General features: G+C 51.3%; 1 long non-coding RNA gene across 1 annotated transcript in view; it reads right to left on the bottom strand.

The window, feature by feature from the left end:
• LOC101704914 (uncharacterized) overlaps positions 1-7896 on the bottom strand; it is a 43358-nt gene extending 35462 nt beyond the window's left edge. The window contains exon 1 of the long non-coding RNA XR_205471.3: positions 7713-7896. This is a non-coding gene — a long non-coding RNA (uncharacterized LOC101704914). The remainder of the gene's footprint in view (positions 1-7712) is intronic.
• Positions 7897-14746: the final 6850 nt, after the last annotated feature.

Here is a 14746-nt window from a genome sequence, read left to right as displayed (position 1 = left end):
AAAAAGTAAAACAGAAAAGAAAAGAAAATGGTCCTAATGATGATGCTTTCCTCATAGCGAGGCAGTGAAGACAAAATGAGGAAGAACTGGACAGTAGCTTGAACATAATTCTGTCCTGATTTCACTGTTATTGCTATCATAAGTCTCTGGGACATACGATGCTAGGGTTGAACCTCATGTTGAAACTATGCAGGCACCATTTGCAGCTATGGAAGCCCTTGACATCGGGCCTGTGAAAGCCCAGCTTTGCTAGTGGGCTCCAGAAACCAACTTGTTCATCTATCCATCACTATGCATACATCTGGTAATGTCTGCCAATGGCCCACCCTGGGCTTAGCACATGTCCCTACACTGTGGGAACCTGGGAGAAATGTAGAGGGCCAGGGTACAGCTCCGTGGTGAAGCACTTGCCTAGCATATGTGAGGCCCTTGGTTCCATCTAAAGCATGGAAGGGAAGGAAGGAAGGAAGGAAGGAAGGAAGGAAGGAAGGAAGGAAGGAAGGAAAGACAGACAGACAGACAGACAGAACGAACGAACGAACGAACGAAAGAAAGAAAGAAAGAAAGAAAGAAAGAAAGAAAGGTAGAGTACAACCTATGCCAAGAGCATCAGTGCCTTCAAGACCAGCATGACAAATTTGACAGGGGCCCAAAGCTCCTGGGCCAACACTTGCCCAAGGCAAGAAGCCTCCCTCCCCTATTTCCCATGGATCCGGATGCAAGTCAGCAGCAGGGACCTCAGTGCCTGACCGTACAGGTGGCCACTTTGTCCATGAGAAAAAGGTCTCTGCCTAACTTGGAGCTGAAACTCAGCTTCCTGTGACATTTTCCCTCCTTCCATCTCCCCTGAGGCTTCTAGTCCCTACACTAGACACTTGAGCTCCCTAAACAGCAACTGAGATACCCATCTGGGTGCCGACCCCTTCCCACAACACGCTTTTCATATAAAGTGACCATCCAGGGGAAGTCACAAGACACTGGTGACAAATGTGCTAAACCTGTGCTTTTGAGGCTTTTTGTGCAACACTGGTTGCACAAGATTAAGTGTGGCTTCCAGAGAAAGGAGAGTCCATTGGCCCTTCCACCGGAGGAAGTTTAGGAAGCTAAGCCAGCTCCTGCTAGACCTGTCCAAGCCTTTGGGAGGATCATGTGTGCTGTGCCTGTCCAAAGAAGAGACAGTGCTGCATAGTCCCCAACCTTTTCATCCTGGGACTCGACTCTGTGCAAGGAGCATTTCCACAGCTGGTGTCGCTCAGAGAACTCTTTAGACAACAGAGTGTTAAAAAAAAAATGTGAGCTGAGCTATGAGCACAGAGGCAAGCAAGCCCATCTGAGGTTGGGTGGCTCACAGAAGCCACTGTGCCTGTCGAGTTCTCCTGAAATCTCCTTCCAAGTAAACTCTGCACTCCAATCCCTGGCCCTGCTCTGCTTCCAGTGAGCCCGGGCCACAGTAAACGGCCCACAGAGGTGTCTCCAAGACACTGTAGGGCTTGACAGGAGAAGAGGAGGTAGTGTCAGATGGGCCGGAGGAGGAAGCAGGAAATGGTTGCAAAAATGACAAGCAGCCCTGCTTGAGCTGGCCCTCCTGCCTCCTCCTGTCGCCCCTTGTGGGCCCAGACCCACCCCCCATATCTTTCTCCCCCTCTGTCAGCCTGTTTCTCTGATATCTCCTGACCCTTCTCCCCCTTCTCTCTTCCATTTCTATTCTCTCTCCCTTCTCTCCCCTTCCTCTCCCCTTCCTCCCTCTCTCTGTCTCTCCTCTCTCTGTCTCTCCCCTCTCTCTCTCTCTCTCCCTCTCTCCTTTTTGTCTCTTGTCTCTCTGATATCTCTCCAGACCATCCCATGCCACTCCCCCCACCCCGGCCCCAATTCCCACCTGAATTTCCCCACTGCCTGGGGGATGCAGTCTGCTCACGGTGGAAGAGGACTCTGGACCAGGACCCATGGGAAAGGAGACCAGGGACCTCCTGGGCACATAAATCACCAAAGCAGCAGAGGGGCTTGCAGTTCCCAAGGCCGGAGGGTGATTCTCAGGCCTGAGGAGCAAGCATTTGGCAAGCCACCCATCTGTGGGCCTGCCGGGCCAAGCTCCGAAGCCACTTTTCCCCATGCTACCACGGGTGTAGCCTCGATCCCTCGGCTGAGGCAGAGCCCATCTGAATAACTTGGTTTGGACACGGAGGAGGCCCCAGGGAGGAAGCGCCGGACCTAAATGAGGAGCAGAGCCACTGAGTACACTCTTCCCTCCATTAGCAAAGCCTGGCCATCTTGGGCAGCTAAGAGGCATTGCTCTCCTCTCCCCACAGCAGAGACCAGAGTTGCAGCAGCCACAAATCACTAAGAAAAGTGCCAAAGAATGTTCGCCATTTCTTGGAATGGAAATAATAATAAATAATAATAATCTGTTCCGTGTATTTAGCCAAGACATGTTCTCCAAGGAGCTCCGCACTCAAATTGATCGTAAGTCCCCAGGGTCTGGATACTTTTTCATTAAAACTTTTATTGGGGAAAACATGAATAAAAAGAAAGAACCCCCAAAGGGCGTTACCCGAGGGTCGCCGCTCCTCGCCCCGGAGTTGCCTCAGCATTTGTCCTTTGATTCCTTCACAGTCCAGGTGGGTGCAGCCCGGCAGGTCCTCCTGTGATGCCTGGGCAGCTGGTGAGCAACAGACCCCAGGCCCTTGCGAGCTACCCTGGAGGAGGGAGGCCACATGGGGCAGCTCCCTGAGGGTCTGCCTGCCAGACACATGTCACACTCGTCACTCTCATCACAAGCTGAGCCACCTTGGCAGTGATGACCCTGGGCCTGCCCCTCAGTGCTTTCCACCACCACCTACCTCACTGTGTCTTCACCAAGCCTGTTTCTGTCCCCATGCTTCAGATCAGGACACTGAGGTTTTGGTAGGTTCCCAACCCAGGTCTGCCTGGCTCCTGGGCACTAGTCCTTCCTTCGAAGCAGGGGAGGGGAGATGGGGAAAGGGAGGAGAGGACAGATGGGGGAGGAGAAGTGAGAAAGGAGGGGAAAAAGGGTGAGGAGGGGAAAGAAAGTGGGATGAGAGCTGTCGGGGAGAGGGCGCTATGGAGAGGGGTGGGTAAAGGTGTGTTATTAAAGAAGTGCTCCCAGGAGAAGCCAGCAAGGGACACAGGACCTGAACAGGACAGTGAAGGAAACCAAGCTGGGCTACGAATTCAAAGTCCTGCCTTATCCACAGGGCACAGGGCGGGGGCCTCTGGAGAAGAAATTACACCCCAGAATTTGATCCGCCTCCAGGCAATGGAGCTGGGATGCCCTGAGGTTGGGGAGGTTGTAAGAAGGGGGAGAGAAAACTCCTAGGCACTTCCAGTTTTCCATACCTTTGGAGAGGTGCCAATTTCCAGGGGTCACCCTGTGAAGGTTACAGCTGATGGCAGCACAGCCCCCTAAGTGGGGAGGGGACAGGTGCTGTAAAAGATACCTAGCAACATGTGCTACACATGGCCACCTCAGGAAGAAAGCCACCCCGCCCCAAATACTCGACAGCCAGGATATGTGTAAGACTTGCTCACAGTCCTGGGCATGTGACACTCCCCCTACACCGTCCCATATTTGTGGCTAACTGAAACCCCCAGGACTGAGCCATTCTATTCTGAACACAGTTGTCAATAGCCTGCTTCTATCCACCAGATCCATGATACAGGCCACCCAGCCAAAGCTGAGGGGATGAGCCAAGTCAGCCAACCCATAGGTCAAAGAGCAACCGCGCAAATGCTCTCAAGGACTGGACCTTGGAAGTGGTGGGTCCTGCCAGGTCCTTAGGCTGCTGGCCACTGCTCAGCAGAGAGCATGTGTGAGTGGAACAGCCAGGAGCCAGGAGGCAGAGCCCCAGAGAACCCAGCAGCCATGTGCCTCCCAGCCCTGGCTCTAGAAGCCCAGCTGCTCTGTAGGCACTGTGCCTCAAGACTGCCAGAGGAGACCTGGCAAAAGCCTGCTTTGCCTGTGGCCACTATAGGCCTGCCTGAGGCAGACAGCCAAGAGCCTGAGTCACCAGCATCTGCCCAGGAAGAAGCACAGATGTGGGGGCCCGCCAACATGGACAGCGTCAGTGTCAGCATCAGCAGTGGCGAAGCAGAGAGCAGGAGCCCACAAGCCCTTGCAGCGGGGACTCAGGTCTGGGACTGCCTTGTGCCATCCCCCATCCAGGGCTTAGAAAGCCTGCTGGGAGGGCTTTCTGGGTCCTAGCGACAAATCTCCTTTTCAATTTGTACTTGGTTGCATGGCCATAAAATAGTCTCTACAATGCACAGCATTTCAGGCTCAACAGGGCAACCTGGACACACACACACACACACACACACACACACACACACACACACAAAGGGTTTCCCACCAAAAATAGAGAAAAAAAATCCATATCACTGCACCCTGAGTTTCCATGTTGGTACATGTTGATGGGTGTCAATTGCCACAGTCAATGGACTACACTGTCTGTGGTGGGACACTTAGGGGAATGACATGGTTCCACTATTACAAACAAATAACGTTAAGCAAAAAAAAAAAAAACAGGTTGCAAAATGATATGAGGATATGTACAGGATGCTACAGCCTTCGTAAAATCTGAAAGCATTCAAAACAACAGGCCCTGTGTTTGTGGCTAGATGCATTCTCGATACAAGTATAGATCATGTCTGAGATGACACACCAGCCCCTAGACTATGGTGACCCTGGGAAAGGGAGGGGAAAGAGAGAGATGGGGTTTTTAGTTACACTTGGAAATCTGTATTTTATAAATACATGAAAGAAAGAAATGAAAGAAATGTGGCAACATGTTATCTGTCTAACCTCTATGGTAGGTTCACGGCTCTTTCATATTATTTCCGGTAATGTTCTGCATCTGTTTCTTAATCCTAATTCAGGATTTAATAATTTTTTTAAGTTCAACTAAAATCCAATCTCAGCACACTCTCTGGCCCAGCCACTCAACTAGTAGTTGTATACTCAATGGCTCCCCGAGAATGTTCACCCCACTGCTATTTGTAATCACCCCAGAATAACAACAAATTCCAATGCCTGTGAATAGTGCAATAGATAAATAAATCTAGGAGCACTGGTGCAAGAAAAATCCTGTACCACAAGAATGATCTAGCTACAGTGCTCAACCAACAGAGGTGATCGCACACATTGTGCTGAGCAAGACAGCAAGACACACTGTGTGGCTCCTTTTATAGAAAGTTCCAGACCAGGGAAAACTTGGACTACTCTGGGTTTAGAAGTCAGGATGGTGCTTGCCCATGAGCAGGTAAGGCCGAGAAGGGAGCACATTGGCCTCTGGGGTGCTGGCCATGGTCTGTTTCTCAATCCAGGTGTAGGTCTATGGGTGAGTATGTTCTGTTGGTGTCAATTCATCCTACTGGCATTTAGGAAATGTGCACATTTCATCAGGATGTTATATTTGAAGAAAATCTACATTAACGTTTTTTCCAAAAGTAAAACGTTAAGTCACATTCAACATGATGCTCTCTGACGGGGCTATTACATGGAGGCCATTGTCGGATGTTAATTTCTCAGCTCAAATTAATGTGTTGATCACCAGCGTTGTAGCATACTCCATATGGGACATGAAATTATTGACCTGGAATAGCCTCTAAGTTGCTGCGGTCATGGGGGGTAGGGAGACTCTGTTAATGGTATTTCACAGGAAGTACCAGTGAGTCTTGACATTCCTCCAATGGAATGGCCATTTTTAGCCCAGACCCCCTCAGGAAGGCTCATCCTACCCCAGAGAAAATTAAACTCCCCCTCCCAACTCTTGCACAATAGAAGAACTACAGTCAGGAACCAAGTGCCCAGGTTAGGGAGGACTGCTGAGCAGCTCAAGAAAAAGGCCCATCTGCCAAGCCTTCAAAAGAACACACTTGGGCTGGGAATTTAGCTCAGTGGTTCTACCGCCTGCCTCGAAAGCAAAAGGTCCCGAGTTCGATCCCGGTACCAAAAAAAAAAAAAAAAAAAAAAAACTTGTTGAAAGTCCTGTTCAGCCCCTCACCCGGAAAGGGTAGGTGAGGTTGTGCTGTGACCTTGCCCAGGGCCCACACCTGGAGCTGGCACAAAGGTGGAAGGCCATTATCATCCCACCAATATGTTCAGGCTTTGATCTGTAATTGGGAGTTCTTGAATGGAGTTCAGTTTGTAACAGAAAGATGGGGGGGGCGGTATGCAGAAGAAAGCCTGGGGATAGACAACTGGCTAGGAATTCTGCAGTACCCAGGAGAGAAGAGTGGAGGGGCTGACCCCCAGTAAAACTCCAGAAGTTTCCAAGAAGTGGGGCCAAGCTGTAAAGTTGAGCAAGCAAAGAAGCCAATGCAACCATTGCCTTGCGACCACCACCCCCCGAATTGATCCCCCCGTGTAGAAGGGGACACAGGCTTAGGGGACATCAGCCATCTCTTCTCACAGGTGAGGAACCTGAGACCAGAGGCCCAGAGGAAGTGACTTTGCTGAGTGCCAGGTTGGAGTCAGTCTCTCTGCCCAGTGCTTTCCTACCTCTCCTACCCCCAACCTGTCCTCCTGTTACCCTGAGCCATTTTTCTGGGGTCACCAAATTTGGCCTGGAGGAGTTCAGGGATGGGCCCCAGGCCAGGGCTGGAAGCCTGTGCTCAGATTCTTGCCTTGCACTGCACCATCTCTCCAAGAGAGAAGGGACAGAGCCTAGGGGAAATAGGCAGCCACTGGAAAGAAACAGCCTCTCTCCAACAAGACCAAAGAGCACAAGCAGGGGAGAGAAACCATCCAAGTGTCACCAAGGGTGGGGAACCTGAGCCGGATCGGAGCACTGGGACATCGGGCACCACTCAAAACCCCTGACAAGGAAACAAATCTGGGTTTAGCTCCAAGGGAGCTCCTGGCCTACAGCCAAGCACCTTGTGAGAACAGTATGACACTCAGAGGGGAGGAGACCAGGAAGGCCTCTCCCCAGGGGTCCTGGCCAGCAGATGAGGATGCACTGTGCTGTGGAAATATCCCGATTGTGTGTTGAAAGCTTGGTCTCCAGTTGGTGCTGCTAGGGGGAGGTCCTGGGGCCTTGGGAGGCAAGGCCTCATGGGAAAGAGTCGGGTCACCAGGAAGGGATACTGGGACCCGAGTTGCTTCTCTCTCATTGCTTCCCAGATGCCCTGCGGTAAGGCGTTTACCTCACCGCAGTCCCAAAAGCACAGAGCAGACCATGGACCTTTTCTGAAGCCACAAGCCAGAATAACCCTCTCCTTTAAGGTGATTTTTCTCTGGCCTGTTGCCACAGTGACAGAAAGCTGCCTAACACAAGGCAGGAGGGAGGGAGGACAAGCTGTGGGGAAGGACCTGCAGGGGGTGTGGGAGCAGGGAGGGAGAGGTGTACCCCACAAAGTCCAGGGCCACTAACCCACCAACTGTCCCAGTTTGCCCAGAACCAAAGGCTTCCTTAAAATCTAGTCTCAAGAAAACTGGGACAAGCTGGTCATCCTAACAATCTGCTCCCACAGGGAACTCTGATGCGTGAACATCACCACAGAGTTGTCCCCTGCCTTGAAGACAAGGAGTCCAAGTTTTTGTCCCTCTGGCAGAGGCCATTGGCTATGCCTCCCCACAACCCCCAAGGTGGCACATGTAGCCTCCCAGAATCTCCCAGTAAAGTGGGTCCCACCTACCAAAGACAGCACCCTAGGGAGGCGGTAGATGTGGGTGGATAGGAGTCAACACCCACCTTCCTTCCGGCAGACAGCTCCACCAGCCGAAGGGAACCCAATCCAGGACCTGCCTCTTGAGGGATTAAACTCCATTAGCGCCTGAGGGAGGCAAGGAAATAAGCCATCTGACAGACAAACGGCCCCAGAGAAAGCCAGCCGCCTGTCTGTCAGCAAAGGAAGGGCTCTGCTTGGAAAAGGAGAGGCGGTGGACAGAGAGATGGGGAGGGCATGGGGGGGGGCTCTGGGGCGTGGCCCGGCAGGAGGGCGTGGCCCCGGGAGGAAGCAGAAGGCTTCTGTTGGGGCTGTGGGCAGATCAAAGGGTTCATTCCCGGCTAAGGACATCATGCAAGACATCATTCAAGGCTTTCTCTGATGCTTCTTGCTGCAAGTGAGTGAAAAGCACCGGGTTCAACTTGTGATTCTGTCAACCATTAATAACATGCAACACAGTAAGTCATATTTATACACTCCAACCACATTCTGCACTTAACTGAGATCCGGTGAAAAAGAGAAAACGTTCACCCGGCTGTAACCGCCGATCGCTTGTCATTTCCTTGAAAACACAAGGGTTCCTTAGGACTCCTTAGTGAGACGCCATGAGTTTGATGAAAGGTATTTGCTAACACCTTGTAAAGGGAAGGTATTGTGGAATAAATAGAGGTGTGAAATGCAACACATTCCTAATATCTAGAAGTTGTTCAGTAAGCATTTATTGAGCTCTACTGTATACCACCAGCTGGCCCAGTGCTGGGTGCTGAGTATGGAAGACCAGCAGCACAAGTTCCTTCCTCTCAGGGAGTTTTCAGCCCAGTGGGGAAGCTGGACATGGAAACAAATTTCAGTGAAAGTGCTGGGTGGTTGCTGAGTAAAGGGCATCAGGCAGGGTGTTGGGAAGAGGGGACCTGAGGTTTGACCTGAAGGTCTGCTCTTTACAGGTGAAGGGTTTACCAGGTTGAAGAAGACATTGCTACTTGTCCCCCAATATCTGTTTTCCCCCTGATTTCTGGTCAAAGAAAAGGACATTCAGAATAAAGCTGTTTCCCAGACTCCTTTGCTCCAATATGTGACTATATAACTAAATTTGCTAGACAATGGGATTAAGATGTCCTGCATGACTATCAGGGAATGTTCTTACATGGAAAGTCTGTGCACTTTTTCATCCCTGCCTCTTTCTTGCTAGTTGTTGGACTGCAGGAGTAATGGCTGGAGCTTGAGCAGCCATCTCAGACTGAGATGGTAGAGCAACAAGACAGAAGAAGCTCGGGTCTCTGACAATGTTGTGAAACTGCTTGAACAGCACTGGGCAGTGTGACACCAGCTTCGTATACTTCCATTGCGTTCGAGCCATTGTTATTTTCCATTTCCTGTCACTAATCCTAGCAGGCAAAGAAGTTATGGCAGAGTAATTCCATTCCAAGCTCTCAGGCTATGGATCAGCCTGGCTCTGGCTTTGGCCTTGGCCTGTGTGGGGAATTCTTATTGCCCATTAGCTCCTCCGTTTCCCTGTGTCAACCCTGGGGGAAGGCCGGGGTATACTAACCAGAGCCCTTTTCGAGAATAAAGGACTTGCTGTCCCAGCTGCAAGTGGTGTCAGCAAATAGCTTTTGGGTGCCTCAGGGTGTCTCACTTAATGGCATGCTCCTCCCCCAATGTAGCCACCAGCAGAGACAACTGACAGGAGGGCTAGAGAGGAGGCCACCCGTGGGCCATTCCTTGGTCCCCAAGCTCCCCGTGGCCCTGCTTCCTTCTGCTCCCACCCCTGGGCTCATCCCAAGGCCCCACCTTTGCTTTGTCCTCCTGCATCTTCAACTGCAAGTCGGCGTCCACTTCCTACACTTCCTCCTCCCAGCCAGCAGTCAGCCCTATTCCTGACATGCAGGCCCTATCCCAGTCCTTCACCCTCTTCCTTCCCTCCATCTCTCAGTAGCAGTTTGGAGCCCTGTACACCAACACCCAACCAACACCGTGGGCAATTAGCACCTCAAGCACTTAGCACTTACTGTGAGCTTTCCGTGATGCTAACAGAAGCCTCTCCCCAGCCCTGTTGCTAGGGATCCCTCTGGCCTCCTGTCCAAGTAGCCCACAGGGAGGCAGCTTGGGTAAACTGAGCCCTGAGTGGAAACCAGGATTCCCTACCCACCCTTGCTTCTGGCATGCTGTATGATCTCAGGTCAGCCACTCACCATCTCTTTGCTTCAAATGTTTGATCTAGAAAACAAAAAACCACAATTTTGATTTTAGAAGACTTTTCATAGCTTAAGCGGGTGTTGGAAAACCCTGGGCTCCTGAGTCAAATGTAGCCTGATGCCTGTTTTTGTAAATGAAGTTTGATTGTGATACAAACACACCCATGTGTTGACATACCAGCCCCAGCTGCGTGTGTGCTACAATGGCAGGTTTTTGTCATTGTGACAGAGGCCTATAGCCTGCAAAGCCTAAACCAAGTACTGTACTGTCCGGCCTTCTACAGAAAGGTTGCTGACCCTGGTCTCGAAAATTGAGTGGTTGTTACACCTCGTGTCTCAAAAACTAAGACTGCAGTCTATCCATTCATTCAGGATTTACTGTGCACCTGCTATGTGCATGGCCTAATTATAGATACGGAGCTGCAGTAAATAACCAAAGTGGACCTAGCCCCTGTTCTCCCGGAGTGAAAGAGAGAGACAGGAAACAAACAAACTCCTGGCAAAATGATGCCAAGAGGCAAGAAACATTGTGCTGCAAATTCAAGCTAGCAATGAAATGGACAGAGGGAGGTGGGTGAGACTCTGATTTTAAGTCAGGTGACAGGGAGAGGGTCTCCTGATGAGGTAGTACGGAAGCAGAGACCTGAAGGAGGTGAGAGAGCGGGCCTCACATGTATCTGAAGTAAAAGTACCCCAGGCAGAGGGAACAGCAAGTGTAAAGTTCCTGGGGCAAGAACCCAGCTGGTTTGTCAGAGGAACATAAGAAAGCCAGTGTGGCAGATGGTGAGAGGCAGAGAAGTAGGAGGTGAAGCCAGGGTGGTCACGGGGGGCTGGACCCGGAGGACACTGTAAAGATTCCGGCTTTTCCTCTGAGATCCTGACTTCGCTTTAAGGGGCACAGACTACAGAGGTCAGGGTGGCTAGTGATAGTCCAGCTGAGGGATGAGGGTGGCGCAGACCAGAGAGGTGGAGGAGAAGGTGGAGAGAAGCAGTCAGATTGTAGATCTGTCACCAGGATGCAGCCAACAGGCAAAGGTCTTTGTTCCAGGAATGAGAGAGGAGGGTAGATCTCACGCACCCTTGCCCCTTCCCCTGCAAACGGGGACGAGGGACGAGGTGCCAGACGTGACTTGGAGACTCCCCCTGTCTACGTGATGGGCATGTGCAACACGACGGGGGTAAGGGCTGTTCACCTGAGGGGGCATCAGGGGCTGGTGAAGGGGACAGAGGTTCCCCAGCCACTCCCTGCTAACACACTGAGAGCTCCAAGGCTCCAGAGTCAGTTCCCAACCAACAGTAGACGGAGAGCTCCTTACCCTACACCCTGAAGCTTCTCCTCAGCTCCCTGGGCGCCCTCCTGCACACACGGGTGGAGGCAGGCTCTATAGTCCCTCTTTTTGCCCCTGGTCTGACCTGAGCCACTTCCGGTAATCTATGGAGTGTAGCAGAAGTGACACTCCAGGACATCTGATGATGGGCCATGTGCCTTCCACCTGACTCTCAGCATGATCACCTGGGAGGATGCTAGGATTACTCCAGAAGTCAGCCACCCCAGGACACCATGGTGGAGGGCCTCTAGCAGCCCCATGCACTCGCCCTCAGGACACCAAGCCCAGTGGAGCACTCGGATGACTACAGCCGCATCGGGCATCACATGGCAGTCCTGGTGGGAAGTGCCCAGCTGAGCCCATAGGACCTCGAGGAAAGGAAAGGAAAGCCTGCAAGACTGAAGACAGGCTGTCACTCAGCAATAATATGAGGACACGTTGATTTTGGAGCCCTGCTGCAGATGATCTGTAAGTAGATCAGAGCCTGGAGCCCTATGTCCCCAGCTCACTTGCAGAGAGACAATTGTCACAGGAGCAGCCTTGTGCCACCATGAGGTTCTTTTCTCCTCCAGGACACGCCCTCCCATGGGCCACCGGGAGAGAAGGGTCCCATGGTGTCCTGGGCCCCGAGGAGCAACAAACATGGCTGGATCTCGGCTCCCAGTCTGGAGTCGGCTGCTCGACGTGGGTGGTGGCACGGGAGGGGTGGGTTCCACAGCCCAGAGTGTCACCCCCAAGGGCTGAGCAGTGTCTGATGTGAACCAGAGTGGGGGCCACAGAGCCCAATGAGGGAGAGATTTATGCTCCTTACTCTCCATCTGCAAAGCAAAACAAAAATAGCTGAAACGCCAGTTTTCTGCTTTATCGGCTCTGTGAATAAGCATATAAATTTCGATGACATTTCTGGAGGCTTGCTGAAGGGGAAAAAGCCATCCCCCAGGACGCGGCCAGCAGCGGTGGCAGCATATGGTTAGCTGAGAGCGGAGGCAGGGTGTCTGTGAGCCCTGGAAAAGGTGACTTTGCGGGTAATTTCAGACTCAAGGCAGACTTGTCACCTTTTTTTCTTTTTTTTTTAATTTTCCCCTTTTCATTAAAAAGAAAAAGCCTTACCCAAGCCCAGGCAGCCTCCAGAGCCAATCAGTCCTCAGCAGAGAGCTGGGACCACTCTGCCACAGGGAAGCCAAGGGAGGTTATCCGGGTCCTGGCTGCCTGGGAACCCCATGCTCTGTGCCTCTGCCTCAGGGCAACTGCACCCCAGTCACAAGCTTTCACAGCAGGACGGGAAAGCAGACCTCAGGCCATGTGCAAAGACCCCAGTAACACGAGGCAGAATAGGAGCCTGGGTTTTCCTCCTTCCTCCAATGAAGACTCAGGCAGACGTTTGGAGAGGACACCTCCACCCTACAGGCAGGAGGAGCGCTGGCATCAAATCCATAGCAGCCTGGCAGGGAGACGGTTCCCCCACGCCCGCACCAGGAGGAGAACAGGTACAACCTGTTTACAGTTCCATGGGAGTACGGAAGATCCACAAACTATTCAGCTTACTCCATACTTAAATTCTACAAGATTCATTCTTATGGCTTAAATGAAACAAGGACTTTGTCCCCTTTTAGCTTTAATTATGCCTTTCCTTAATGCATATTAATACATTGCTTTCCTATCAGTCACTGACACCAGTAAAAATGAAAGTATAAACCCTTTCAGTATAAACCCTGAAAGTAAATAGTAACAGGGAAAGAGAAGGAAAGAACAGAAAGGCACTGTGCTGGGGGAAAGGAAGAATGGTACAGGGTAGGCAGAAAGGTTCAAGGAAGGAATGGAGAAGGAAGGTAAGCCAAAGACAAATTTAGCTTTCTGCAGTTCCACCCAGGACCCCGCTCTGCTGCCAAGAACCAGACTGCTGAGGAGAGAACACAACCTAGGATACCCAGAAGTGCCAGTGTGGTGCCCAGGCTGTTCTCTAGCCTCTTCCAGGAGTGCCAGCTGACTGTGGGCAAGCGGGCTCCATCTTGTTCCTGCCTGTGGACCACACATCGGGGATTGCACTCGGGGCCCTGAATATTGCAGAACAAAGTGAATACATCTGCAGAATAGTTTAAAAGTCTCACCTTGGGGTGGGAAGCCCATCACAACCTGCTCTCCCTGCCTTATCTTCACCGGCTGTCTTCCCCCTCTGCTTTATCTGTGCACCCCGAACCCCAGTTCCCATCCCTAAATCCACCTGGCATTCGCCTACCTCTCTCTCTGCTCACACTGTGTGCTCTTCTTGGATTGTCCTTCACTGCCTGTTAAACTCCTACATGTCCTTCAAAACCCAGAGCAATCACACCTCCTCCAAGAGGTTTTCCATGAGCATTCCATGGACTTCACATCTCCCCTCTCATTGGCCCTCAGCAGGCGGCGTAAAGGCACGATGTCACATTTTGCCTGCAGTCACAGGTGTGGTTTTCTCCAAAGGCAAAATGAGAAACAGGGATCTGAGTGCTGGCTGCCCAGTGAAGGAAGGAGTGTGGAGAGGGAGACCGAAAGGAAAGGGAGCCATTAACAGGAGCCGAGCGGATGGGGAGCTGGGATTTAATTGCCCTGGCGAATCCCTGAGAATCAGCCCTGCAGGACAAGGAGCCTGGGGTATTTATCAGAGCCCAATATCTCTTCCTGGCCAGGTGTTCTGGATCCTTAGCTCCCTCCATCTTCCGGTGGCTTCTGCAAGGGCCTAGGCCAAGCCTTCAGGCAGTGAAACTATGAGAAAACAAGGCTGCAGCCAGGTCATGAACAGCACCCAGTCTGAGTATTAGTGACAAACTGTCGCCTTCCCCCCTCACCTGCCACTTAACTTTCCTCACTTTCAGTTCCCCAAGATCAAGGATAGTCTGAAAGTATTACATGGAAAACCTCAGAAGTCATCAATTCCTAAGTGTTAAATCATATGCCATTCTCAGGTTTATTTGAACAGAAGCCCTGTGACATGGGGACAGTTCATCTAAAGGAGAAAGCTGCTGAGGGACTCACGAGTAGGTCCTGTATACAGTGTGGATCTGCTGGACAAAGGGATGTTCCACGTCTAGGGCAGAATGGAGCAGGAAGACGCGAGATTGCCTTATGCTTCTCAGAACAGCTTCCAGGAGTCCACGGTAAAGGTCACTAGTGTCCTAATGTGATGTCACAGTGCCCACATCCCCCACCTGGCTTCTTCTCATCTTGCAGGCATCAATCACCCCATACCATTATGAAAACAGTGAGGATGGTGTAATAAGATATTTACAGAGAGGCAGATCACACACGTGATTTTTACCACAGTATAGTATTAAGATTGCTCTATGTCATTATTGTTGTTAATCTCTTACTGTGCCTTCTTTATTGATTAGAATTTACCAAATAGATGTATAAGAAACGCCAAACCGTTATCCATGCTTTTAGGTACCCTCACAGATCAGGGGGGACTAGTAGAGCTATTTAGATATCTGTTTCTCCCATGATACGCAAACAGCCTTGGGGTCCTCCTTACAGATCTCCCTGGCACAGGTTAACAAACTGGCG

The sequence above is a fragment of the Heterocephalus glaber genome, unplaced genomic scaffold (assembly GCF_053883595.1).
Source record: "Heterocephalus glaber isolate CG9 unplaced genomic scaffold, H.glaber_assembly_v1.0 deba00001547, whole genome shotgun sequence".
NCBI classification, from domain to species: domain Eukaryota; kingdom Metazoa; phylum Chordata; class Mammalia; order Rodentia; family Bathyergidae; genus Heterocephalus; species Heterocephalus glaber.
The sequence above is the reverse complement of the archived record's forward strand: the minus strand, read 5'-3'. Positions and strand labels throughout refer to the sequence as shown.